The 26,033-nt window shown below is 43.9% G+C and overlaps 1 long non-coding RNA gene across 1 annotated transcript in view; it reads left to right on the top strand.

The window, feature by feature from the left end:
• Positions 1–24,372, top strand: part of LOC134943545 (uncharacterized) — a 112,225-nt gene extending 87,853 nt beyond the window's left edge. The window contains exon 3 of the long non-coding RNA XR_010181601.1: positions 23,239–24,372. This is a non-coding gene — a long non-coding RNA (uncharacterized LOC134943545). The remainder of the gene's footprint in view (positions 1–23,238) is intronic.
• The last annotated feature ends 1,661 nt before the right edge of the window (positions 24,373–26,033 follow it).

Raw genomic sequence — 26,033 nt, 5'->3', positions numbered from 1 at the left:
GCAGGCTGAGAGACACAGAATGAAGGAGGGGGGATGCAGGGTGAGAGACACAGAATGAAGAAGTGGGGGGAACGCAGGCTGAGAGACACATAATGAAGGAGGGGGGAGGAACGCAGGCTGAGAGACACAAAATGGAGGGGGGGATGCAGGGTGAGAGACACAGAATAAAGGAGGGGGGGAATGCAGGCTGAGAGACGCAGAATGAAGGAGGGGGACTGCAGGCTGAGAGAGACACAGAATGAAGGAAGGGAAATGCAGGCTGAGAGACACAGAATGAAGGAGGGGGAATGCAGGCTGAGAGACACACAGAATGAAGGAGGGGGAATGCAGGCTGATACCCCTTTTCCACTAGCTCTAAAAACATGGGTAAATGCACGGGGGCGCACATTTACCCGTGTTTTTTCTAGTGGAAACGGGGTCCCCTGCAAATTCCCGGATCAAGTGATCCGGGAATCCTACCCGGGTAGCTTGCTGGGTTAAACACGTGTTCAACCCGGTAAGCTGTGTAGTGTAAACGGAAGCCGTGTCGATGTGACACGGCTCCCGTTCACAGTGTATGGAAGGGCGGCGCTGGGTGACCATGTGATCTCCCAGCGCTACCCCTGCTGCGTCTGCAGCAACGTCACCAACCAGGCAATAAGCCGGGTTGGTGAGCTCAGTGTAGAAGGGGGCTCTAGCACGGGTCGCAGCCATGTCAGGCTCCCGGCTGCGGCCCATGCTAGCAAGTGGAAAAGGGGTATGAGAGACACAGAATGAAGGAGGGGGAATGCAGGCTAAGAGACACAGAATGAAGGAGGGGGAATGCAGGCTGAGAGACACAGAATGAAGGATTGGGGGAATGAAGGCTGAGAGACACTGGGGGGTGATGACTGTGTGGCTGAGAGTATCGGGGGGAGAAGATGGTGTGGCTGGGAGATGTAGGGGGGAAGATAATGGTGTGGCTGAGAGACACAGGATATAGAAGGTGACACAGCTGGCATGAATCTGGATGAACCTCCGTTGTATGACGATGACTTTGTATGTATGTTGTATGACGATGATTCCTACACAAACAGGCATCTTCTGGACCATGTAATTTCCTACATGAATAGTGAAAACTGACTAAAGACGCTGTCTGACCAGGGAGGATACATTTCTTCAGAGGTTCCCCGTTCTTCAGAGAAACCACCATAAAGATAAGGTGCATATGGAATGTAAAGTAATGTTCCCAGATTGACGAGAAATGGGGTGGGGGGGGGGGGGGTGTCATGTGGACATGCCACATTTTAACTGGCCATGCCCCTTTGTTGCACATGGCCATGCCCATTTTTTCTACTCGCGCCTACGGCACATGCGCACAGTGGGGGTCATTCCGAGTTGTTCGCTCGTTGACGATTTTCGTTATACTGCGATTAGACGCTAACTGCGCGTGCGCATGGTACGCAGAGCGCATGCTTTTAGTTATTTTACTATAAACGTAGCTGTTTTGTTGTAGCATCTGCAGAGATTTTCAGTCGCACTGGTGTTCGGTAAATGATTGACAGGAAAGGGGCGTTTCTGGGCGGCAACTTATCGTTTTCCCGGCGTTGGCAGGCGTGTCAGGGAAAAACGCGGGAGTGTCTGGAGAAACGGGGGAGTGGCTCGCCGAACGTAGGACGTGTTTGTGACGTCAAACCAGGAACGAAATGGGCTGAGCTGATCGCAGTGTAGGAGTAAGTCTCGAGCTACTCAGAAACTGCTTAGAATTTTCTATTCGCAATTCTGCTAATCTTTCGTTCGCAATTCTGCTATGCTAAGATACACTCCCAGAGAGCGGCGGCCTAGCGTGTGCAATGCTGCTAAAATCAGCTAGCGAGCGAACAACTCAGAATGACCCCCAGTATCACTAAAACTTTTATCTACTTGCGCCACTGGGGGGAAGCAATGCTCCTGATACCCTTAATTATTGCAGTAATGTTCAGGCTGCTAGTGGGTGCATGCATATACACACACCTGTGACTATTAGCATATTAATGGATTTTGGGCTTAATTCAGACCTGATCGCAAAAGGAAAATCTTTCTCTAATGAGCAAAACCATGCTCCACTGCAGGTGGGGCAGATATAACATGTGCAGAGACAGTTAGATTTGGGTGGGTTGTATTGTTTCTGTGCAGGGTAAATACTGGGTGCTCTATTTTTACACTGCAATCTAGATTCCAATTTGAACACACCCCACCCAAATCTAACTCTGCACATGTTACATCTGCCTCACCAGCACTGCACATGGTTTTACCCATTACAGAAAAAAATTGCTGTTGCAACCAGCTCTGAATTAGGCCCTTTGTTAGCTGCGGGAGGCTACAGCATTCTGCGATGCGGCAGCACCAGTACAATCTGCCTTCCGCAACAAGAGTGTAGGAGGATACATCTGTAAGTGCGAGTCTGCAAATGCATTTTTTTGTAATGAAACAGATTTCCACATGAATCTGCATACCTGAAGGTGGCCATACATCAGAAAGATGAATCGCATGTGATCATCGCATGTGATTTCCCTTGAACTCCCCAGAAACTCCCCGGCAGTCCTGGACTCACGATATCATACACAAGTGCTCTAAAACTAGTACACAAACATTACTAAGGGTTCCGTGTGTTGTGATACAGAAGGTGGTCCATGGGGGTGACACCATGGGTTACCATATCGGGTGACACCAACCCTAGTGACGCCTCTGACCTTAAGGATACTCAGGATGTCTGTCAAAACTATGCAGCCAGCGCCAGTGAAACTATGTCAGAGGCTTCAGCGTGCCCAGAACACAGGGCCAACATGCCACCATTTTCAGGAATGGTCCACCTCTATGCACCCAAATGGCTGGAGGATACCACTTACTCAATGTCTGAAGCCGCATGTAAGAGGTACAGTGGAGGTGGGTGACCTACCTGGTTTGCACCATATCACCTTCAGGCCATATGGGTAGCAGTTGGTGGAGATCTAGGAGGAAGTACAATACATAAGTGTGTAACACCCCTAGGGTGTTTAAGAGAATCGACTGGTGTGGGTTGCTCACTGTTCTTGTCTAGTCATTCCAGTCACTTCTTCTAGACTTTGCAAGCCCACAGCAGAGGGCAGGTGGGTTCCCAAATACCCAAAACAGTAAATGACACAAATTTAAAAAAAACAACATATTTTTATTGAGTGGGAACTCCTTGACAAATCTTGTTCACCTTTTTCAAATAAATTGCAATCTCACATTATATATTATTGCATATTCAGTCACTATTATATTTATGCAAAATTCTAAATATATATCCAGTTATTGTTAATAATTACAACTAAAATGACTAATACAATTCTCTTAAGTTAAGCTTTAGTATTCAATTAATACATAGCCGGAAAGGAACAATTAGTTATGTTTTATGTATCAAAAAGGAAATGCCCATTATATACATATACAGTGCATCAGGAAAGTATTCACAGCGCTTCACTTTTTCCACATTTTATTAGGTACAGCCTTATTCCAAAATGGAATAAATTAATTTTTCCCCTCAAAATTCTACACACAATACCCCATAATGACAACACGAAAAAAGTTTTTTTGCGATTTTTGCAAATTTACTAAAAATAAAAATCTAAGAAATCATATGTACATAAGTAATCACAGCCTTTGCCGTGAAGCTTAAAATTGAGTTCAGGTGCATCCTGTTTCCACTGATCATCCTTGAGATGTCCCTACAGCTTAATTGGAGTTCACCTGTGGTAAATTCACTTGATTGGATATGATTTGGAAAGGCAGAAACCTATCTATATAAGGTACCATACTTGACTGTGCATGTCTAAGCACAAACCAAGCATGAAGTCAAATAAATTGTCTGTAGACCTCCGAGACAGGATTGTCTCGTGGCACAAATCTGGAGAAGGGTACAGAAAAATATCTGCTGCTTTGAAGGTCCCAATGAGCACAGTGGCTTCCATCATCCATAAATGGAAGAAGTTCGGAACCACCAGGACTGTTCCTACAGCTGGCCGGCTGTCTAAACAGTGATCGGGGGAGAAGGGCCCTATTTAGGAATGTGACCAAGAACCCGATGGTCACTCGGTCATAGCTACAGCATTCCTTTGTGGACAGAGGAGAACCTTCCAGAAGGACAACCATCTCTGCACCAATCCGCCAATCAGGCCTGTATGGTAGAGTGGACACTCCTTAGTAAAAAGCACATGGCAGCCCACCTGGAGTTTGCCAAAATGCACCTAAAGGACTCTCAGACCATGAGAAACAAAATTCTCTGGTCTGATGAGACAAAGATTGAACTCTTTGGCGTGAATGCCAGGCGTCATGTTTGGAGGAATCCAGACACGGCTCATCGCCAGGCCAATACCATCCCTACAGTGAAGCATGGTGGCGGCAGCATCCTGCTGTGGGGATGTTTTTCAGTAGCAGGAACTGAGAGACTAGTCAGGATAGAGGGAAAGAAGAATGCAGCAATGTACAGAGTCATCCTGGATGAAAACCTGCTCCAGAGCATTCTTGACCTCAGACTGGGGCGACATTTTATCTTTCAGCAGGACAATGATCTTAAGCACACAGCCAAAATAGCAAAGGAATGGCTTCAGGACAACTCTGTAAATGTCTTTGAGTGGCCCACCCAGAGCCCAGACTTGAATCCAATTGAACATCTCTGGAGAGATCTGAAAATGGCTTTGCACCAACGCTTCCCATCCAACCTGATGGAGCTTGAGAGATGCTGCAAAGAGGAATGGGCGAAACTGCCCAAAGATAGGTGTGCCAAGCTTGAGGTATCATATTCAAAAAGACTTGAGGCTGTAATTGCTTCCAAAGGTGCATCAACAAAGTATTGAGCAAAGCCTGTGAATACTTATGTACATGTGATATCCTAGTTTTTTATTTTTAATAAATTTGCAAAAATCTCAAAAAAACTTTTTTCACCTTGTCATTATCGGGTATTGGGGGTCATTCCGAGTTGATCGTAGCTATGCTAAATTTAGCACATCTACAGTCGTTAACTCAGACATGCGGGGGGACGCCCAGCACAGGGCTAGTCCACCCCGCATGTCAGTGCCGGCCCCACCGCACAAATACAAACGCATCAATGCCTTTGTATTTGAGGAGTAACTCCCGGCCAGCGCAGCTCCTGCGGCTGGCCGGGAGTTGCTCATCACTCCCGCTGGCCGCAGCGGCTGCGTGAGACGTCACGCAGCCGCCGTGGCCCGCCCCCCCAACGGTCCGGCCGCGCCTGCTTTAGACGGACCGCTCCCCCTAAATGGCGGATTAACGCAACCGTTCAGCCCCCTCCCGCCTAGTGACCGCCTCTGTCTCAGAGGCAATCGCTAGGTAACGAATGCAGCGAGCGATCGGGTCGCAATGACCCCCATTGTGTGTAGAATTTTGAGGGAAAAAATTAATTTATGTGGAAATAGTGAAACGCTGTGAATACTTTTCGGATGCACTGTATGTCACTATGACACCAACACTTCTCTTCTAGCCAGGCTCTCATACTGTAGGTGCACATGCAGTTAATGAAATCCAATGCCAATATTTAGTATTCAATTTGTGAGGAGGCAACTTAATGGAGTTGGTCTCTACTTAACAATTTCTTCTGCGTCTACTGCCACTGTGGCCACAAGCGATTTGTCGTCATATTAATTTAGAATGTACACTTCATCTACACAATGCAGAAAATCCATTCAATAAGATGCAAATGAGATCCGCTATTTAATATGTTCTCCTCTAACAATCATAATGGGATCTGACTGTACAAATAGTTTTTCAATCTGGACAATTTAGCCTAGATTCTCTCTCTCTCTCTCTCTCTCTCTCTCATGACTGCCTGAATAACCTTCAAACTGGAGGTGAGTAATGCGGTGCTCTGATTTCATTATAGCCCACTTCCAGAGCAGCCTGCAGTCAGCTGGGAGGGTGAGCTTGGGGCTGTCTTTCTACAACACCAGCTGCTCCCCTGGATCTGCTGCCAGTCTTAATCATGCATGAGCTGTGCCTCCTGAGCTGCCCTCTGGAGTTTGTCCGCTAGCTCTGCCGCCTCCCTTAGACCCACCTCTGGCTCTACCCTATTTAGGGGAGAAATGCCTCCAGCCTGCCTTCCATCACTAAAGGGCTGCTATGGAAGGCTGGTGCTGCATGTTCTGCCCAGGTCTGCCTCCATTTGTACTGTCTCTTCCACTGGGTCCACCCTCAGAATTGCTCTCCTGTACAGTATATCCTGGGCCTTGTGCAGCTCTGACCCAACTAACTGCAGTCACTTCAAACTGTCACTGGCCATTTTTACACACTATAAACTCTTGTGCAGCTGCCATGGTTGCTGGGAATTATCCTCCTGTGTAATCATATGTGCATGCACTGAAGCGCACTTAATATGTTGCATAGCAGGATATTACAAGTACACATCAGTACCATTCTAAAAAGCCAACCACAGTGCCTTAACAATCCGAAACTACAAAAAAAATGTGGGTTCAGGTTTTAGTGGAAATAATCACTGGCACTTTTAACCTCAGATCCCAAATTTCACCTATGGGCATTCATGCACCAGATGAAAACTTGACCTTGCACAGGTGTGCAGGGCCCACTATGAACCCAGAAGGAAGATGGAACTTAACAAAGAGACAAACACAGAGGATCTTACCGTAGTTACTCTTGACCTCTATGACTCTTTTACTCCCCCAGATCCTTGAAAGGAGACAAGAATACCACCACGCAGGTCCCTACACCACACTGACAATCTGTCTACCTACAATCAGGAACCGGCCGTAACTCACTGGCCTAGTACAACATATACTTAAATAAATAATATAACATTTGCAATATACTGTAAACGTTTCTAACATTTGCTCTAATATATTGGACCTGCACAGGATAATTGCCAACACACAGAAGAGTAACCACAATACTTATGTCCTTTTAAATCTTTGCCTACAGAGAGCTGTCCTGTAAACCCCTACCTACACAGACCTGGATAGCTCCTTCCCTAGCTGGTAAGATAAAGGCTATTCATACTTGGCAGGAAAATGGCTTTTAAAGAGGATGAAAACAGCCTTTTTTAGTAGAGGCCAGACAACCCTCCATACCCTATAAGATACTCCAGTAGCTATTGGCCTACTTCGTGAAATAAGGGGTATAATCACCTTGGGCCTAATGCCAGGCCTTTAGCGGGGCACTAGTCAATTTTACTGGGCCTACTGCCCAGGTTTAACAATAGTAGGTACAATGCTCACCTAATTGCATGATTTTCAAATAACCTTTGCATAATGCCCAGGTCATTACTGGGGAACTGCCCTTACTAATTTATGGTTAGTGAATTGTGCCAAAAGCTCAGATACACTCAGCATGCTCAGGCATTGGGCATTAGACAAAAGGAAAATTGAAGCGCTGATTGGTCATATATATAGGGATATATCGTGTTCAGCCTGAACATCCAGTAAAGTTCTTGTTTACATAATAATTTGTAACGATCTCCACCTCTCTTGGTTTTCACAACATGTTCAATGGCTACTACACTAAGGAGACTAGGATCACTGTCATGGCAGTCTCTAAAATGCCTAGAGACACTATGTATTTGTGATTTAATGATAATATTACGACGGTGTTCCATGAAACGGACTTTGATGCTTCTTGTCGTCCGTCCCACATATCTTTTATTACAGGCACATGTCAGAAGATATATAACATAATTAGTGTCACAATTCATGAAGTTGGTCCTGCGGATGCCAACCGCTTAAACACCTTGGACAACTGCTGGTGGTAAATATTTACATGGATGGATTACTAACGGGACACCCAGAGTTTACTAATAGGGGACTGTCTTTTGGAACAGGTTTGAACTTCACTCACTAATCTCTCACTGAGATTGAGAGGGGCACAGCTGTTTTTGAGATCCAACACCCATTTGTGTTCTCCAATTTTTTTTTTTCACATTGTGTATTTTTAAACATTTTTACTCTCTTTAATATTCAAATAAATGTGTGATTTTTCATGTGACCTTCTTCTCTCATATATGACCAATCAGCGCTTCAATTTTCCTTTTGTCTATTGCTTGTGACTTGGGGGTCTGACGAACCTCCTTTTGTTTTAGCTGCTGTGTTGTACCTCCCCAATCAGCGCCTGGAGTAAAATCCACCCTAGGGTGTTTTTCCTTCTTCTCAGGCATTGGGCATGTCTATTAACAGATACAGAAGTGACCTGAGCCTTATGCCCGGAGTCACTTTGCATCTAGGCGTATTGATAAATTAAAAATGGAATTCATAATATTATATAATTAATATGGTATTGCATAAAGTTTAATGGTGTATCGCCTGCACATACAACTGTGCATCACGTTATACATCCCTCACAGAGGGAAATATAATGGTTTGTTATGATATGTATCCCTCACAGAGGGAAAATAGCATTGTTTATTTTAATATGTATCCCTCACAGAGGGAGGTGGCATTGTTTGGGAGAGTTGTGCGTCCCTCACAGAAGGAAACCTAATTTACAAAATGTTCCCCATGGACGAGCACTGTGAAGGGGGCAGTGCTAGCGTAAGGGAGAGCCGGGCAGCACGAGCGGCCTCTAGAGAACCGTCCCGCACGAGAGAGGAAACGGTTAGGGAGGCTCGAGGGACCAGCTGCGTGGTGTGTGGCGTAGTTGAGTTCTGGCCGCGGAGAGGAAGAGGTCGGGTACCTGAGCGGCCGGTGACGGGTCTGACGGGAGAAAACTGCGGTGAGCCCCGGTTTTCCGTCTGTGCAGCGGAGGAGTGTACGCTAGTCTGTGATCTCCAGGGACCCCAGTAACAGCATCCGAGAGGCGTGAGGGATCCGCTCGCAGGGCGGGAGTAGGCGGCGACTGTCCCTGAAGAGACAAGCTGGAAAGAGGTACGGCCTGCCAGTGATCGACAGCGCTGGGCGGGAACAATAGAGAAGCCCTAGTGTTAAAGCATTAAAGGTGGGCGGCTGGAGAGGCGGATCCACCGCCCATATATGGACAAGGAACCTCTCGATGCTAAAACTACTGTTCAGGTATAGTGCATGTTATAATAACACTAACCTGCATTACCACAACCCTGGTACAACAACCAGGGAATGTTAAAAGGAATAATAATAATAAGTGCACTTATTAAATATAAATACTGCAGTATAAGAAAATACCACATCCATTTAATATTGGATCACAGCACAGGGACAGCTAAAGACGTCAGTTTTTACAGACAGAGTTGATTACAGACTACAGCCGTCAGCGTCCTGCACCTCCTGTTAGAAAGCAACCGCACAGAAATAATTTAATGATACTGTACTCAAGTTACTAAACACACAGAGACTTAAAACTAGAGTAACCAATCCGTCACTTCAGGAGTGATTATTCCATATTTATTTCCTCTCTGTTCACAAGACCAATAACTAATAACCTCCATAGCTATGCAACTATAGATACATTTATCAGACTTACCTAGTTGGATGGAGTTATAAATCGTCATCTGGGCTAATACTGTGAAAGGAAAAAGAACAGTCAGTATGAGAGTGATTACTTCCTTATATAGGATTTACTAGTGCACCATAAATAACAATTTTACATCTGTTTAAAAAGACATTGAGAAATATAGTATTTATAAGAGCGTTATTGTAGGGACAGATATAGAGTATAACTCCGTACGGAAATGTTATTATATTCCAGTTGGCAATTGATTGTTATATATAATTATACCTATGGTTATGTATGTTCAATATGAGTAACAATTTGGATTTAGGTGGCTACTTACCCGAGAACGAGAGAAGATCCGACACGGAGCAGATTAATAAATGTGTTTACGGGTTTGAAGGTGGAATATTGGATTAATATCTGAAATGTGAATGAAATTGGAATTGTTGTTTTATTCTTTAATTCTGTAAATTTTATAGAATTCTTTCTAAAATTTCCATATACTAATAAATTAATATTTAATTATAACGTACCACAGAAAGTGACGATCATTTATTGATAAACAATATCCTCACCTCTCTGCGAAGATTCAAGAAAGGAAACACTTCGAACAATCACCAAGAGGTAAACTAAGATCGTTTAATTAAAGATCCACTCGAACGTTACATAAAGAATTTTTGGCGTCCCACGAACAGGATCACGAACAAAACATGTCAACCAATGAACAAATACCTGTTGAAAGTACTCAACCAGCTATGACTAGTGCCAACATGAGTTCTGGTGCTACATTAAGCAATCAGCCTGCTATGGCCAGTGCCACCGTAAATCCGATTACTCTTCCTTATTATTTCGGAGCCCCGTGGCTTCCTATTTATACAGGTGAGAGAAGAAAGGACTCGAGCACTTTCACGGAATTTAAACGGAAATTACAATCAATGTTCCGGCTTTACCCATTGGCTGAACAACAGCGGGTGGAGATTTTAGTCGGACAGTTAAAAGAATCTGCATTGAGAGAAGTACTATCCTGGCCATTGGGAGAAAGACAAACTGCAGAGCAAATATTTCAACGACTCGCCACTACGTTTGATATCAGCACTCTGGCAGAACTGAAGTCTCGTTTTTATGCACGCAAACAACAATCTTTGGAATCCTTAAGAGACTTCGCCTTAAGCTTGCAAGAGTCGTTGCGAGATATACAAGAGGTAGACGAGTTGGAAGTGAGGGAACCCGATGAAGTTCTAGTGAATCAGTTCATAGACGGAGTTAATAGTGAAAGTGTTCGAACACAATTGAAGTTATTAAGGATGCAAAAGAGTGCAGATTCCTTTTTGGACTTCAAGGAAGCAGCAATTAAGGTAGTTGGTCCAATAAAACAGAAAGAAAGCTATTTTCCTGAATTGCCCGGGTATCAGGAGCAAGCCGGGGGTAACGACGTCACTTACCTAGTGTTGGGAGAGGCCTCCAAGCAGAAGAAACCCACGGTTCAAAGCATACAAACACCAACCTCAGATCCTTTGCCCACTCTGAAGGGACAAATGGAGGAACTGACTCTTGGGATGGCTGAGATGAGTAGAGAATTTCAGAAGTTATTGAAACGTTCCTCCCCTGCAAGATCTGAAACTGATTGGCATCCTGACCGACGACGAGGCTATAGCGATTGGTGGGAATCATCACAGGCAAGGGGCCGCAGACCTACCGATAGGTTTGATTCCCAAGGCAGACCTATCTGTAGAAGGTGTGACCGCAGTGGACATGTTGAACGCGTATGTAGACAACAAGAACCTTTAAACGCCAATGCCCCGAGGCCGGAGACCAACCCTCGGGGGGAACAGAAGGAATAGGTCCCACACCAGAAGAGTGGTGCCCTACCTATGTGGGGCAGTGCCCTGTCATTAATGTATATATGGATGGGGTAGAAGTACCAGCTACACTCGATACCGGTTCACAAGTGACAACCATACAAGTAGAGGCTTTCCGGCATTATTGGGAAGAAAAAGGAATAATACCACCCCCGCCTGCATGGTTCCGATTGTTTGCCAGCAATGGACTTAATATTTCCTGTAAGGGCTACTGTGAACTGGATTTTAAGATTGGAGAGGCTGTGTTACCTCGTCAAGGATGTTTAATCACTAACGTCAATGATCAAACGGTTCCTCCAATTATCATTGGAATGAACGTATTACAGAATTGCCCAGAAGAATTGATTGTGGCCCTGAAGAGTGAGTTAACTGATGTACCTCCTGCAACTCAACAAGCCTTAAACAAGACCATTAGAGTGCTTCAAGGTCAACGGCAATTAGTGAAGCCAGATGGAGGAATTGGAAAGGTGAAGATTGCGGATCATAGACCTATCACCTTACGGCCAAATACGGAGACCATAATTTGGGGAAAGGTGAGATGCGGTCCGCAAGGAAGGAGTTACACTGCAGTGGTCGAGCCTTGTTCAATGTCCACTCGAAGCGATTTGGTGGTGGCCCGGTCCTTAACTACCGTAGAGGGAGGACGAGTACCAATTAGAATCCTCAATCCGCATGACCATCCCGTTAAGTTACTCCGCAATTACACCATAGCAAAACTAGTGTGGACGGCGATCCAGGACATAATTGAGATCCCTATTGGAATCACACAAATGAATACGACCGCTGGAAAAGGAGGAGAGAGCGACGAGTCGGCTTCTTGGTGACAGGAAATTCAGATAGGAGAAACTGAAACTCCCGAGGAACTCAAGGCTGGAGTGTTGCGAATAGTGAAGGAAAACACTGCTACTTTCAGTAAAAGTTCGGACGACTTTGGCAGAGTGGACCAAATTCAACATTTCATCCCAACTGAGAATGCACCACCAATTAGAGAACGTTATCGACCACTTGCACCGGCATTGTACCAGCCTGTTCGCAAAATGCTAGAAGAAATGGAAGCAACAGGAGTCATTCGCGAAAAGTTACAGCCCGTGGGCAGCTCCCATAGTCCTAGTCCGAAAAAAAGATGGAAGCCTGCGGTTTTGTGTAGATTACAGAAAGTTAAACCAAGTCACCCATAAGGATGCCTATCCTTTACCGAGAATAGAGGAGTCATTAACAGCCTTGAAATCTGCCACCTACTTTTCTACTCTCAATTTAACTAGTGGATATTGGCAAATTGAGATGGCTCCGGAAGATCGAGAGAAAACAGCCTTTACGACGCCGATGGGGCTATATGAATTTGATCGTATGCCTTTTGGTCTTTGCAATGCACCCGGAACGTTTCAGAGAGTCATGGAACACTGCCTTGGTCATAGGAACTTTGACATGGTGCTTCTCTACCTAGACGATATTATAATCTACTCCAAGACCTATCATGAACACCTACAACATCTTCAAGAGGTGTTTGCAAGACTCGCAGAGTATGGTTTGAAAGTAAAACCCTCAAAGTGCCATCTGTTAAAAACCAGTGTGCAATACCTGGGCCATATTGTAAGTGCTGATGGAGTTACACCTGATCCGGGGAAAATAGCAGCGGTTCAAGATTGGCCCGTTCCGAACACCATGAAAGAAGTACGGAGGTTCTTGGGATTTGTAGGATATTATCGGAGGTTTGTAAGGAGATTTGCACACATTGCGGCTCCATTACACGAATTGCTTCGTGGGATTCCTAAGACCTATCATAGTAGAAATTTCCCGATAAAATGGACTCAAACGCAACAGGATGCATTTGAGCAGTTGAAGAAGGCATTGACTGAAGCGCCTGTGCTTGCGTATCCTGATTATAGTCAGATCTTCCACTTATATACGGATGCCAGCAATCAGGGCTTGGGAGCAGTCTTATCCCAAAAACAACAAGGCCATGAACGTGTAATTGCATACGCTAGCAGGAGTTTGAAGAAAACGGAACGTAACGATGCTAATTATAGCGCCTTTAAGTTAGAGTTGTTAGCCCTAACGTGGGCCGTGACGGAAAAATTTAAGCATTACTTGGCAGCCACTCCATTTATCGCTTTCACAGATAATAATCCGCTGTCCCACTTACCCACGGCTCAGTTAGGCGCATTGGAACAAAGATGGTCTTCCAGGTTGGCTAATTATCAGTATACCATCAAATACCGAAGTGGGAAGAGTAACACGAACGCAGACGCTTTGTCACGCCAACCAGAATCGTATGAACAAGACATGCAGGAAGATCAGTGGGAGGATGTAGAAATGCCAGCTTTCCACGCATACTTCATTCAACATGCCACAACCGTAAAGGCTTCTTCTAATCGCAATGGCCATAATCAAGCTAACTCCGAAGAAGCATATGGTGAGAGGTGGAGAAAAATGCAAGAAGAGAGTCCGCTGTTGTCTCAACTAAAAAGTCTACTACTTTCTGGGAAGATTTTAAATAAGCAGGAAAGACAAGAAGCTGAGCCTGAACTGCTGAAACTATGGAGACAGCGAGATCGCTTACGAATTTGCAAAGGGCTCTTGATTCGCTGCGGAATTAATCCCAGGACTCACTGTCCCACCAAGCAAATTGTCCTACCTAGACAAGACAATGACTGTATACTACGGGCTTACCATGACCAGTCGGGTCATTTTGGCACTCAAAAGTTGGAAACAAATGTACGAAAACGATTTTTCTGGATTGGCATGTGGGATGATATTGACGACTGGTGTAAGAAGTGTCTTAACTGCACTATTAAAAGAAGAGCACAGTCAGATCAGAAAGCACCATTGCATCCTATTGTAAGTCATTATCCCTTGGAGATAGTGTCTATTGATCACGTGAAGTTAGAACCCAGCCGGGCGGGCTATCAATACGCCCTTACTATAATAGATCATTACACCAAGTTTGCAGTAGCTCTCCCGGTCCGGGACTTATCCGCCAAAACCACTGCTGAGTTACTGTGGAGAGCATTTGTAAGACCTTATGGTTATCCAGAAAAGATACTCACTGACCAGGGAGCCGCTTTTGAGTCAAAGTTATTTCAAGAGTTGTGTGATCTTTACGGGTGTAAGAAACTAATGACTACTGCATATCATCCGCAATGTAACGGACTCTGTGAGAGGATGAATCAATCTTTAATCAATATGTTGAGAGTTATTCCATTTCCGGAACGCCAGGAGTGGCCCACACTACTTCCAGAACTTACTTTCTTGTATAATAATACAGAGCATAGTTCCACGGGGTACACCCCGTATTACTTACTGTTTGGCCGAGAAGGCAAGTTACCAGTGGATTTGCTTCTGGAAGTACCTCAAGGAAATGCTCAAGAGATCAGTCCACAAACGGAATGGGTGAAAGAGCATCAAAAGAGACTGAAAGCCGCCCAGACAGTAGTTAACCAGAAAATGGAACAGGTGCGACAACGGCAATCCGAACACTATAATGAAACTGCCCTAGCTGAGCCATTCCAGGTAGGCGATAAGGTCTGGAAAAGAAATAATCGGCGCCAAAGCAAATTGGATGGACACTGGGAAGTGACTCCTTATATTATCACCGAGATTCCACGACCAGAGGTTGATGTATACAAGATTTCTAAAGACCATGGAGAGTACTCCTTGGTGGTTCATCGAAATCAGCTCAAGAAATGTGTGATACCCCCACAAGACTACGTGGATCAGGAAAAGGCAGAGAGGTTAAGTACATCAAAAGATTCGACTTACAAGGACTATTGGAATGACCCAATGAGTATGTTTTGCCCGGTACTGGTTGGGGTGGGGAATCCTGTTAGTCAAGAATCAACTAATGTAATTGAAAACACTGAAAGTAACAGTAACAAGGTACTAGAGTTGGATGATAGGCTGTCTGATGTATCTGAAGGTGCTTTAGGGGAAATGAATCATAAGACGACAGAAACCCCATCTCTGCTGAGAAGATCAGAGAGAAGTACGAAAGGAGTACTACCTCTACGATATCGATATTAGAGTGCCAAGTTATGTAACTGGTAAAATAGGGTTAGTTAATATTACGATGCGTGAGGACACGCACCCTTTTAGGGGGGTTACATGTGACACCCTGATAAATTAAAAATGGAATTCATAATATTATATAATTAATATGGTATTGCATAAAGTTTAATGGTGTATCGCCTGCACATACAACTGTGCATCACGTTATACATCCCTCACAGAGGGAAATATAATGGTTTGTTATGATATGTATCCCTCACAGAGGGAAAATAGCATTGTTTATTTTAATATGTATCCCTCACAGAGGGAGGTGGCATTGTTTGGGAGAGTTGTGCGTCCCTCACAGAAGGAAACCTAATTTACAAAATGTTCCCCATGGACGAGCACTGTGAAGGGGGCAGTGCTAGCGGAAGGGAGAGCTGCGTGGTGTGTGGCGCAGTTGAGTTCTGGCCGCGGAGAGGAAGAGGTCGGGTACCTGAGCGGCCGGTGACGGGTCTGACGGGAGAAAACTGCGGTGAGCCCCGGTTTTCCGTCTGTGCAGCGGAGGAGTGTACGCTAGTCTGTGATCTCCAGGGACCCCAGTAACAGCATCCGAGAGGCGTGAGGGATCCGCCCGCAGGGCGGGAGTAGGCGGCGACTGTCCCTGAAGAGACAAGCTGGAAAGAGGTACGGCCTGCCAGTGATCGACAGCGCTGGGCGGGAACAATAGAGAAGCCCTAGTGTTAAAGCATTAAAGGTGGGCGGCTGGACAGGCGGATCCACTGCCCATGTATGGACAAGGAACCTCTCGATGCTAAAACTACTGTTCAGGTATAGTGCATGTTATAATAACACTAACCTGCATTACCACAACCCTGGTACAACAACCAGGGAATGTTAAAAGGAATAATAATAATAAGTGCACTTATTAAATATAAATACTGCAGTATAAGAAAATACCACATCCATTTAATATTGGATCACAGCACAGGGACAGCTAAAGACGTCAGTTTTTACAGACAGAGTTGATTACAGACTACAGCCGTCAGCGTCCTGCACCTCCTGTTAGAAAGCAACCGCACAGAAATAATTTAATGATACTGTACTCAAGTTACTAAACACACAGAGACTTAAAACTAGAGTAACCAATCCGTCACTTCAGGAGTGATTATTCCATATTTATTTCCTCTCTGTTCACAAGACCAATAACTAATAACCTCCATAGCTATGCAACTATAGATACATTTATCAGACATACCTAGTTGGATGGAGTTATAAATCGTCATCTGGGCTAATACTGCAAAAGGAAAAAGAACAGTCAGTATGAGAGTGATTACTTCCTTATATAGGATTTACTAGTGCACCATAAATAACAATTTTACATCTGTTTAAAAAGACATTGAGAAATATAGTATTTATAAGAGGTTATTGTAGGGACAGATATAGAGTATAACTCCGTACGGAAATGTTATTATATTCCAGTTGGCAATTGATTGTTATATATAATTATACCTATGGTTATGTATGTTCAATATGAGTAACAATTTGGATTTAGGTGGCTACTTACCCGAGAACGAGAGAAGATCCGACACGGAGCAGATTAATAAATGTGTTTACGGGTTTGAAGGTGGAATATTGGATTAATATCTGAAATGTGAATGAAATTGGAATTGTTGTTTTATTCTTTAATTCTGTAAATTTTATAGAATTCTTTCTAAAATTTCCATATACTAATAAATTAATATTTAATTATAACGTACCACAGAAAGTGACGATCATTTATTGATAAACAATATCCTCACCTCTCTGCGAAGATTCAAGAAAGGAAACACTTCAAACAATCACCAAGAGGTAAACTAAGATCGTTTAATTAAAGATCCACTCGAACGTTACAATTGCTTGTGCCTCATATGGTGTTACAGTCATGGCATGCAGTTCCCAGCATACAGTCATCACTAGATGACCAGAGTGCTCCCCGAACTTCCGGTAGTTGCTAGGCAGCAGGGATGTGGTAAGACTCCTGTGGAAGTCACACAAGGAGCTGGTAGACATGCAGCAGCGCAGCTTCTGGGAATTTGTCATTAAGAGAGGCTGGCTGTGTTGAGCCTCATTAGTCCTGTCTTCCTTTATATTCTAGCTCTGTGCTTCACTCCTTGCTGGTCATAGTTCCAGGTTGCTGCATAAGCTCCTGTCGCTGGATTCTGAGTCTCAGTTTATAAACCTCCTTTCCTGTTTGTTTGTTTGTTTGTTTGTTTGTTTATTTGTTTGTTTGTTTGTTTGTTTGTTACCATCATTGATTAGTGTTCCTGCGTTCAGTCTCTATTTAGCACCAGTATCTGCCAGCAAATTTTGTATATAGCTTTTGTTATAATTTTCTCTTGTTCACCTGTGTAAAGCTGTTAATTGAAGTTATTGCTCCTCCCAGTCCAGAGGCAGCATCCCGATAAGGGATTCTTTTGTTAATATAGTCTCAGTCTCTACCTCCTCCCTGTCCATCACATTTCCCCCTCCCCTTGTACCTCAGTCTCAGCCCTGTCTCCATTGTTTGCCTTCCCTTTGCCTCACTTTTTCCAACTCCTCTCTTGCTTTTATACTCTATCTCTCACCAGCATTGATGCAGGACACTCTGCGGTTGTGCTCATACTACCATCAGTGGCGTAAGTCCTGGTGAGCATCCCAGTACCGGTAGGCTTATAAAGCCTTATGGGAAAAGCGGCTATTATAGGCTAGAAGACCTGCTGGTGCATTCTATGCAACTTAATCCTAGGGGGTCAGGGGTCACTGCCAGAAGATCCTCTGAGTTCTCTGATTGAACCAAAGGAAGACCCTCCTGTTGTAACACATGGGCACATAGGAGTGACCTGGCCGTAACATCTATATCTGCCTCCCCTGCAGTGCACATGGTTTTGCCCAACTGCTAAAAAATTTCCTGCTGCGATCAATTTGGAATTACCCCCAATATCAGCTCCGGCTGCTGCCCACATCTCCACGCACATCATTAAACATTGGAGATTTGTGTAAATATCAGATTTACGTAAATATCTGAATCAGGCCCATAGTCTATATGAATTTTCTCCCAGCCATCCCAAACTCCGTTTCTATTTTTGGTATTTCAGAGGGAGTAGATTACTGGATTAAGGGCCTAGCAGATATGCTGGAAATTAGCATGTAATGAGTGGCTTTGTTTATATACATGTTTAGCCATTAAGAATGTTACAGGGTGTACAGCTCTATGCAAATATTGACAGTTGAATATCTAGGGCATTTGTCAAGTATATGAAAAGATTTTCTCAGAATAAGGAACTGATTGGACATTATTTGTATACATCAACATAAGTTGATTTTATGGATATCCAGCTTGGCGTTGTGGAGGGCACTGCACTGCAAATTACATAATCAACATAATCAGGTCTCCTGGGACACTAATTTGGGGTCTGTACAAAGTGACCAGCAATAAGTGTGTGTCTAGGGGACCAGGGTGTATGAGGATGCATTTGGATTTTGATTGTCACTGCAATGCTGCATTCATACCAACTCAGCATAGCAAAATACCAAATGAATGGTGACAGCTGTACCCCATCTGGCAGACCTGTCCCCCTAATACTTGGGCCTTCTGAATAATTCAGTTGCCCTGCTTTACCCTGTCCTCTTCTCTGGGTAGAGTGCCATGTGTCTCACAGAAATTCTAACAGAATTGACAAGTATGCCCTGTACCCACAGTTTCTGACAAGAATATATTCCAAGTGCTCATGTAACAGTCCTATTTTGTCGCTCTGAAATCTTTGCCTTTATCGACCTGTCTGGTTCCATGATCTGCTGTTGCATCTCAAGATGTACCATCTGATCACTTCTGCGTGACCATCGGTCATCTGAGTAACCTTCAGGTTGCTCATACATTTGTCTCAGGTCTGCAGCCGAGGTCAGTTTGAGGAACGAACCCAGTTGCTGCCCCTTCCGCACCCCAAATGCCTTCAGCCTGTGAATCAGGCTGGGGCTTAGGGGGCACTGCAAGGATGCAGTACCTGTTCTGCACATGCGCAGAACGGGTTCTGCATATATACAGTGTCCCTACCATCGGACTTGTATGCTAACCATTGCATTAGTGTACAAGTCTGAATCAGGCCCAATGATCCATATCTTCCGCAATGTATCTGGCAACAGTTTGCTACAGTTTGCAAAGCATCACGGATAGGTGCAGTGTTTTGGACTTAGACCACACCGTTGATATTGGTCAAATTGCATGAGTTGTGAGTATAATGCCTATATAAAGTTACCAGATTAACACTAGTTGATCACAAAAAAGCAGCCAAAACAGAGCAACAAATATTATAATGCATGTAAATTTTAAATATAACATAGATTTTTATCATGAGAACTAATGTGACAATTACCATCATCAACTAGTTAAAAAGCACCAATGCTAATTGAATTTCCATAAACCACTTGCAATTTGTCCATGTGTTTTTTGTGGTAAAATGCATATTGTTTACCTCTGTAAAACTGCCACAAATCAGAAGTTAACAATGCAGTATGTGTTTTAAAACAGTATCCAATTAATGACAGCTTTAAAATTGCATAATAAACTACACTTCAATACATCGCCACAAGTTTCCATATTGAAACTTTCAGCAGAATCCGTTCTATCTCTATTTGATCCAAAAACAACTTAACTTTTATATTTTTTTATTATAAATTCAGAGAAATGCAGTGATTTCCATTTGCTATAATAAACATCACCATCTGCTAGTAATTTGGAGCCTCGTGTGAAGCAAATACTTGGTTTAAGCCTATTTGGCTGCGGACAAATAGCTATAATCATACTTCAGCCGACAACAAGGCGAGAACAATGGGAAATGCATGAGGTAAATTGTACTTTGTATTTTTTTCAGAATCAAATTTCTGCAACTTTCTCTATGACCATTGACCCGTATCAGTTGGAAATAACCATCCCCACCAATCACGCAGTTTGATACATATTGACCGTACATAAAACCCTCAATTATAGTTATACCTATTTGCATCAGAGCGAGTGCAGTGAAATGCAAGCAGCATGTTGTGGAAAGTTTATTATGTAACACATTGCATTGCACAGGTGCACTGTAACTCATAACTACCAATCAGCTGTATACTTTACTCATTCTGGCGAAAAATCTTACTTCAGAGCAAACATCAATATGGTTCCAATGGGTTATTGCACCCTGAGCAACCATGAGATTTTAATGCTGTTCATACAATCAGCAAGAAAAGGACGTTTATTAAAATTAAAAGTGATACCTTTAACTAACTTTTATTGATTTGTCTATGGACTTTGTTGCGCATCTTTTGCCAAATACATAATTTTTTTTACTGCTTTTTAACCATATCATGAAGCACAGTTGTTTGTTCATTGGGAAACGTACTGTATCCTCTAGCTTTCAAAAGGGCCACACATAGGGCCTAATTCAGTATTGATCGCAGCAGCAAATTTGTTAGCAGTATTTTTTCTTTTTTAATCACACATAAAAAAACACAATTGGTGCAAAATAGCAATAAAAGAAAAATATCAAACAGCTAAATCCTGAGTGCTGTGGATATTGTGAATAGACTGCAAAATTACCAGAAAAACATGAGAACCGGTGGAAAACAGTTCTCAATCAAAGCTCTTTAATATATCACCAGTACGGTCCTCCCGGGTAGGCAATCTGGGATAAGTTCCTGGCAATGGTCAAGTCCTCCACGTCTCCAAAGCAAAACTCCAGGATGCACTGTTCCAACAAGAGCCAAGAAGAGCCAACGCATTTCAACCCTGTACTTAGGGTCTTTATCAAGGCAATGAATGGAACGGGCGAGATTTATGTAAAGGGGGACGTCCTCTGGACTGCATGTAAGACCAGTGTTTCGGATTGCTCAGAGGGAGGAGGTCCATTTATGGAACATTAGGATTGGACATAATTACCCTTATAAGGAGGGACGGGAGAGAGACACTTCCATTCATTGCCTTGATAAAGACCCTAAGTACAGGGTTGAAACGCGTTGGCTCTTGTTGGCTCTTGTTGGAACAGTGCATCCTGGAGTTTTGCTTTGGAGACGTGGAGGACTTGACCATTGCCAGGAACTTATCCCAGATTGCCTACCCGGGAGGACCGTACTGGTGATATATTAAAGAGCTTTGATTGAGAACTGTTTTCCACCGGTTCTCATGTTTTTCTGGTTATTTTGCAGTCTATTCACAATATCCACAGCACTCAGGATTTAGCTGTTCGATATTTTTCTTTTATTGCTATTTTGCACCAATTGTGTTTTTTTATGTGTGATTAAAAAAGAAAAAATACTGTACCACACATGTTGTATTATCTGTTTTCTCCCCATGTGCTGATTGTACAGGAGTAGAAGAAAATACCCTTGGAAAGAATTATTCTACGCATATGAAAAGGATGTATTACTGAGTATTTTCCCATTTATTTTTCTTGTTGGTTTATGTGGCGCTTGGTGTAACGTGTACCGTTTACATTCATCTTTTGTCTATATCAAGTGTACTGGAGAGACACTTACCATTGGTATCCTGTTTATTGAGCAGCCTATTTTGCGCAGATTGTCTGAACATCACTTAGAGTTTTTTTAGATAAATTTGTTAGCAGTTGGGCAAAACCATGTGCAATGCAGGGGGAGGGGGGGCAGATATAACATGTGCAGAGAGAGTTAGATTTGGGTGGGGTGTGTTCAAACTGAAATCTAATTGCAGTGTAAAAATAAAGCAGCCAGTATTTACCCTGCACAGAAACAAAATAACCCACCCAAATCTAACCCTCTGCAAATGTTATATCTGCCACACCTGCAGTGCACATGGTTTTGCCCAACTGCTAACAAATTTTCTGCTGCGATCAACTCTCACAAACAGACAAGCAGAGACATGTACTTGTAGTAACATCAAAAGATTGGCTCAATATTTTTTTAGGGCCATCCATCATACCAATGAATATATATTTTCAAAAATCACCTTTTGTCTGGTATTGGCACTGGTATATATTCATTAGTGATCTTGAGTGGACCACACAATGGAAGTAGGAGACATAGAGAAAATGAAAAAGCCAATATCAAAATACAGTGTACCAGGCTTATACTTCCACCGGTTATGCCATGTGATATTTGGCTCGCAATGAGAGAGCCACACAATCAGAGTCTCTGCAAAGTGTGAATCTAAAATGTATCTAATGAATCTAAATGAATCTAAAATGGTGCTCTCTTCTTCTGTGAAGTTGTGTGAGTACGAAATCCAATTATCCAGTTGCAGGACTTGTGTATGTAGTCGATAAGTACACAATTGTCTCGAATCGAGAAGTGGGCTGACCTGGATGCTTTCTTGCAGTTTTGTTTAGGGTATCCTGATTCCTCTTCATCAGTTGACTCTTCTTCCTCTGACCTTGGTTCTCTTCTTGACTCCTTTATTTCTCCCTCATTGTACATTGCTCTTTTTGAGGTGCCGCTCAATTCTCTGTGGGGTTCCAATATTTTTCAGTAGTGTCTAGTGTTTTCTTCAAATACCGTACAATAAGTGGGGTGAGAGAGTTTTTTCGGTCTTGACATTTTTCCTGTGAAGCTTTAACAAATAAATATTTGTTTTGTGTAATAAAAGTTTTGCAAAGGATAAATTGAGGGAAGCGTGGGTGGGTACAGGAGTACCTGGGTGAGTGCAAGCATAGTAGGTGTAGGGATACCTGTGTGGATGGCAATTTGTTGTAGGGGTACCAGGGTGGGTGTTTAGTGGGTTTAGGGTACCTATGTGGGTGCATAGTGGCTATAGGGTTACCTGGGTGAGTGCCATTTTGTTGCAGGAGTATCTGAGTGGGTGTAGATTTGCCATAGTAGTACCTGGGTGGGTGCATAGTGGGTGTAGGGCAGAGCCATGCAGTCAGGGGAGGCAGAACCTATCATACTCCCTGTCAAACTCCTGAGATTTTATATAAAAACAATTACAATAATACAAAGAATATATTTATAACACAAACATCTTTTTTAATTGTAATCCTTTTTATAGTTAACACCTGCTTTGTGGAGATCCCTGAAACTGCATGGATACAAGAGATGAGACAGCAACAGCTTTGCCTTGGTTCTACAGTCAGATACTGCTTTGAAGAACTGGGTCCGGGGACACATCACAGACAGTAAAGCTGCACAGAAATGGAGCTAATAGAGGCATGCCTCTGAGTGTGGGGATGTGCCTTGTGCACTGATGGACACTTGGATATGTCATGTGACCAGGAAGTGCAGTGTAGTTGGAGCTCAGTCAGCATCAGTAAGAGAAGTTAAAGGGATTCAGGTAGGAGACTTAATGGACACTGTAGCTTAATGTAGTGAGGGGAGAGTTACAGAAGTATGGGGTGAAACAGGCTCCCAGGGCTGGATGTACTAATGCACATCGCGACCCATCACCACCCAGCACCACGATGCTGATCGCATATATACTTACATATGCGATCAGCATTGCAGAGGACAGCTCTTCCGATAAGAGCTGTCCTCCACGATTCACAGTGGCTGCCTGACTTCCGGGATTCATTTTTTTTGGCTTTCCAAAGACATCTTCAGGATGCCGGGGCACAGAGCCCAATTCCAATACATTCTTGGGAAAACCGTGACTTATAGCAACCCTACCCAAAGCACATGGGAGAGCTGTTAAATAGCTTATGCATGTACACATCAGCGGCAGCACTCGCAGGAGCAGTACTGCAAGAGCAGCTGTCCAAGTGACATGTTATTTTGTTCATTTTGTAGAGCAAATGTTTTCTGCATCTGCTCTACAGTATTTCTTCTACACAAAGCCCATGGCCTCTACTCCAGGTGAAAGAGACAGCCAGGTGTACATAATAACATACCTCCCAACCAATGACAGCTCCAGAGGTGGGGCTGCAGTACAGTCCAAAATTCAAATAGGGGAGCCACACCAACTGCCAGTGAGTGTAGGATGGCAATGTTTGGCAGTATTTGGGGTGGCAGTTGGTATGGTTCCCCTATTTGAATTTTGGGCTGCAATGTAGCCCCACCTCTGGAGCTGCCATTCCGGCAGTTGCCAGAAATTAGAGATGGCCAGTCCGGATCTATTGGGAGACATATATTTAGTAGATATAATATTCAGCTAAGATGTCAAGTACAAACCAATAAAGATGTAAATTCACCTTTTTGTACCTCTTTTTGTACTGCATAGGTCACAGCTGTTGCCCAGGGATACTTCACTGCACGCACCAAGGCCATAATGAACATTTTTGAGGGTAAAAATACCCCCTATAATTATATTTATTATATAAGTACAATGCTATAAAAAAAATAATTAAATGTTATTTCTCTTACGTCCTAAGGATGCTGGGGACTCCGTAAGGGCCATGGGGTATAGACGGGCTCCGCAGGAGATATGGGCACTCTAAAGAACTTTTAGTATGGGTGGGCACTGGCTCCTCCCTCTATGCCCCTCCTCCAGACCTCAGTTAGATTCTGTGCCCAGAGGAGAATTGGTGCACTACAGGGGAGCTCTACTGAGTTTCTCTGATAAAAGAAATTTGTTAGGTTTTTTATTTTCAGGGAGCACTGCTGGCAACAGGCTCCCTGCATCGTGGGACTGAAGGGAGAGAAGCAGACCTACTTAAATGATAGGCTCTGCTTCTTAGGCTACTGGACACCATTAGCTCGAGAGGGATCGGAACGCAGGTCTCCCCCTGCCGTTCGTCTCAGAGCCGCGCCGCCGTCCTCCTCGCAGAGCCGGAAGATAGAAGCCGGGTGAGTATAAGAAGAAAAGAAGACTTCAAGGCGGCAGAAGACTTCAGATCTTCCCTGAGGTAAGCACGCAGCAGTAACGCTGCGCGCCATTGCTCCCACACGTTACACACACGGACAGGCACTGATGGGTGCAGGGCGCAGGGGGGGTGCCCTGGGAAGCAATATATACTTCTGTTTTGGCATGTTATTACACATATGGGCTGCGGAGTCAGTGGATATGTTCATCCCCCGCCATTAATTGTGAATTTGAGCGGGACCGAAGCCCACCACTAGAGGGGGCGGAGCTTGGTCGCACAGCACTAACCAGCGCCATTTTCTCCACAGTTTGCTGAAGAGAAGTTGGCTCCCCGGACTCTCCCCTGCAGAAGGGTGATACAGGGCTGAAAAAGAGGGGGGGGGGGCACATTTTGGCGCACTGAGTGTATTACACGATTGAATATAAAAGCGCTATATCTGGGAATTGTTTCCAGTGTCAGTTGGCGCTGGGTGTGTGCTGGCATACTCTCTCTCTGTCTCTCCAAAGGGCATTGTTGGGGAAATGTCCCCTTATAGATATATCTGTGTGTGTGTGTGTGTGTGTGTGTGTGTGTGTGTGTGTGTGTGTGTGTGTGTGTGTACGGGTGTCGGTACGCAGGTGTCGACATGTCTGAAGCGGAAGGCTCATCCAAGGAGGAGGTGGAGCAGATGATTGTGGTGTCTCCGTCGGCAACGCCGACTCATGATTGGTATGATATGTGGAATATTTTAAATGCTAATATGACCTTATTACATAAGAGAATGGACAAAGCTGAGTCCAAGGAAACAGCAGGGAATCAATCCGCGGATTTGACTGGGTCACAGGGCCCGTCAGCGTCTCAAAAGCGTCCCTTATCACAAATAGTAGACACTGATACCGACACGGATTCTGACTCCAGTGTCGACTATGATGAGGCAAGGTTGCACCCTAAGGTGACCAAAAGTATTCATTATATGATTATGGCAATAAAATACGTTTTGCATATCACAGATGACCCCTCTGTTCCTGACACGAGGGTACACATGTTTAAGGGGAAGAAACCCGAAGTA

Source organism: Pseudophryne corroboree, chromosome 7, assembly GCF_028390025.1.
Source record: "Pseudophryne corroboree isolate aPseCor3 chromosome 7, aPseCor3.hap2, whole genome shotgun sequence".
NCBI classification, from domain to species: Eukaryota; Metazoa; Chordata; class Amphibia; order Anura; family Myobatrachidae; genus Pseudophryne; species Pseudophryne corroboree.
Note: the sequence above shows the minus strand (reverse complement) of the source record. Positions and strands in the feature narration are given on the sequence as shown.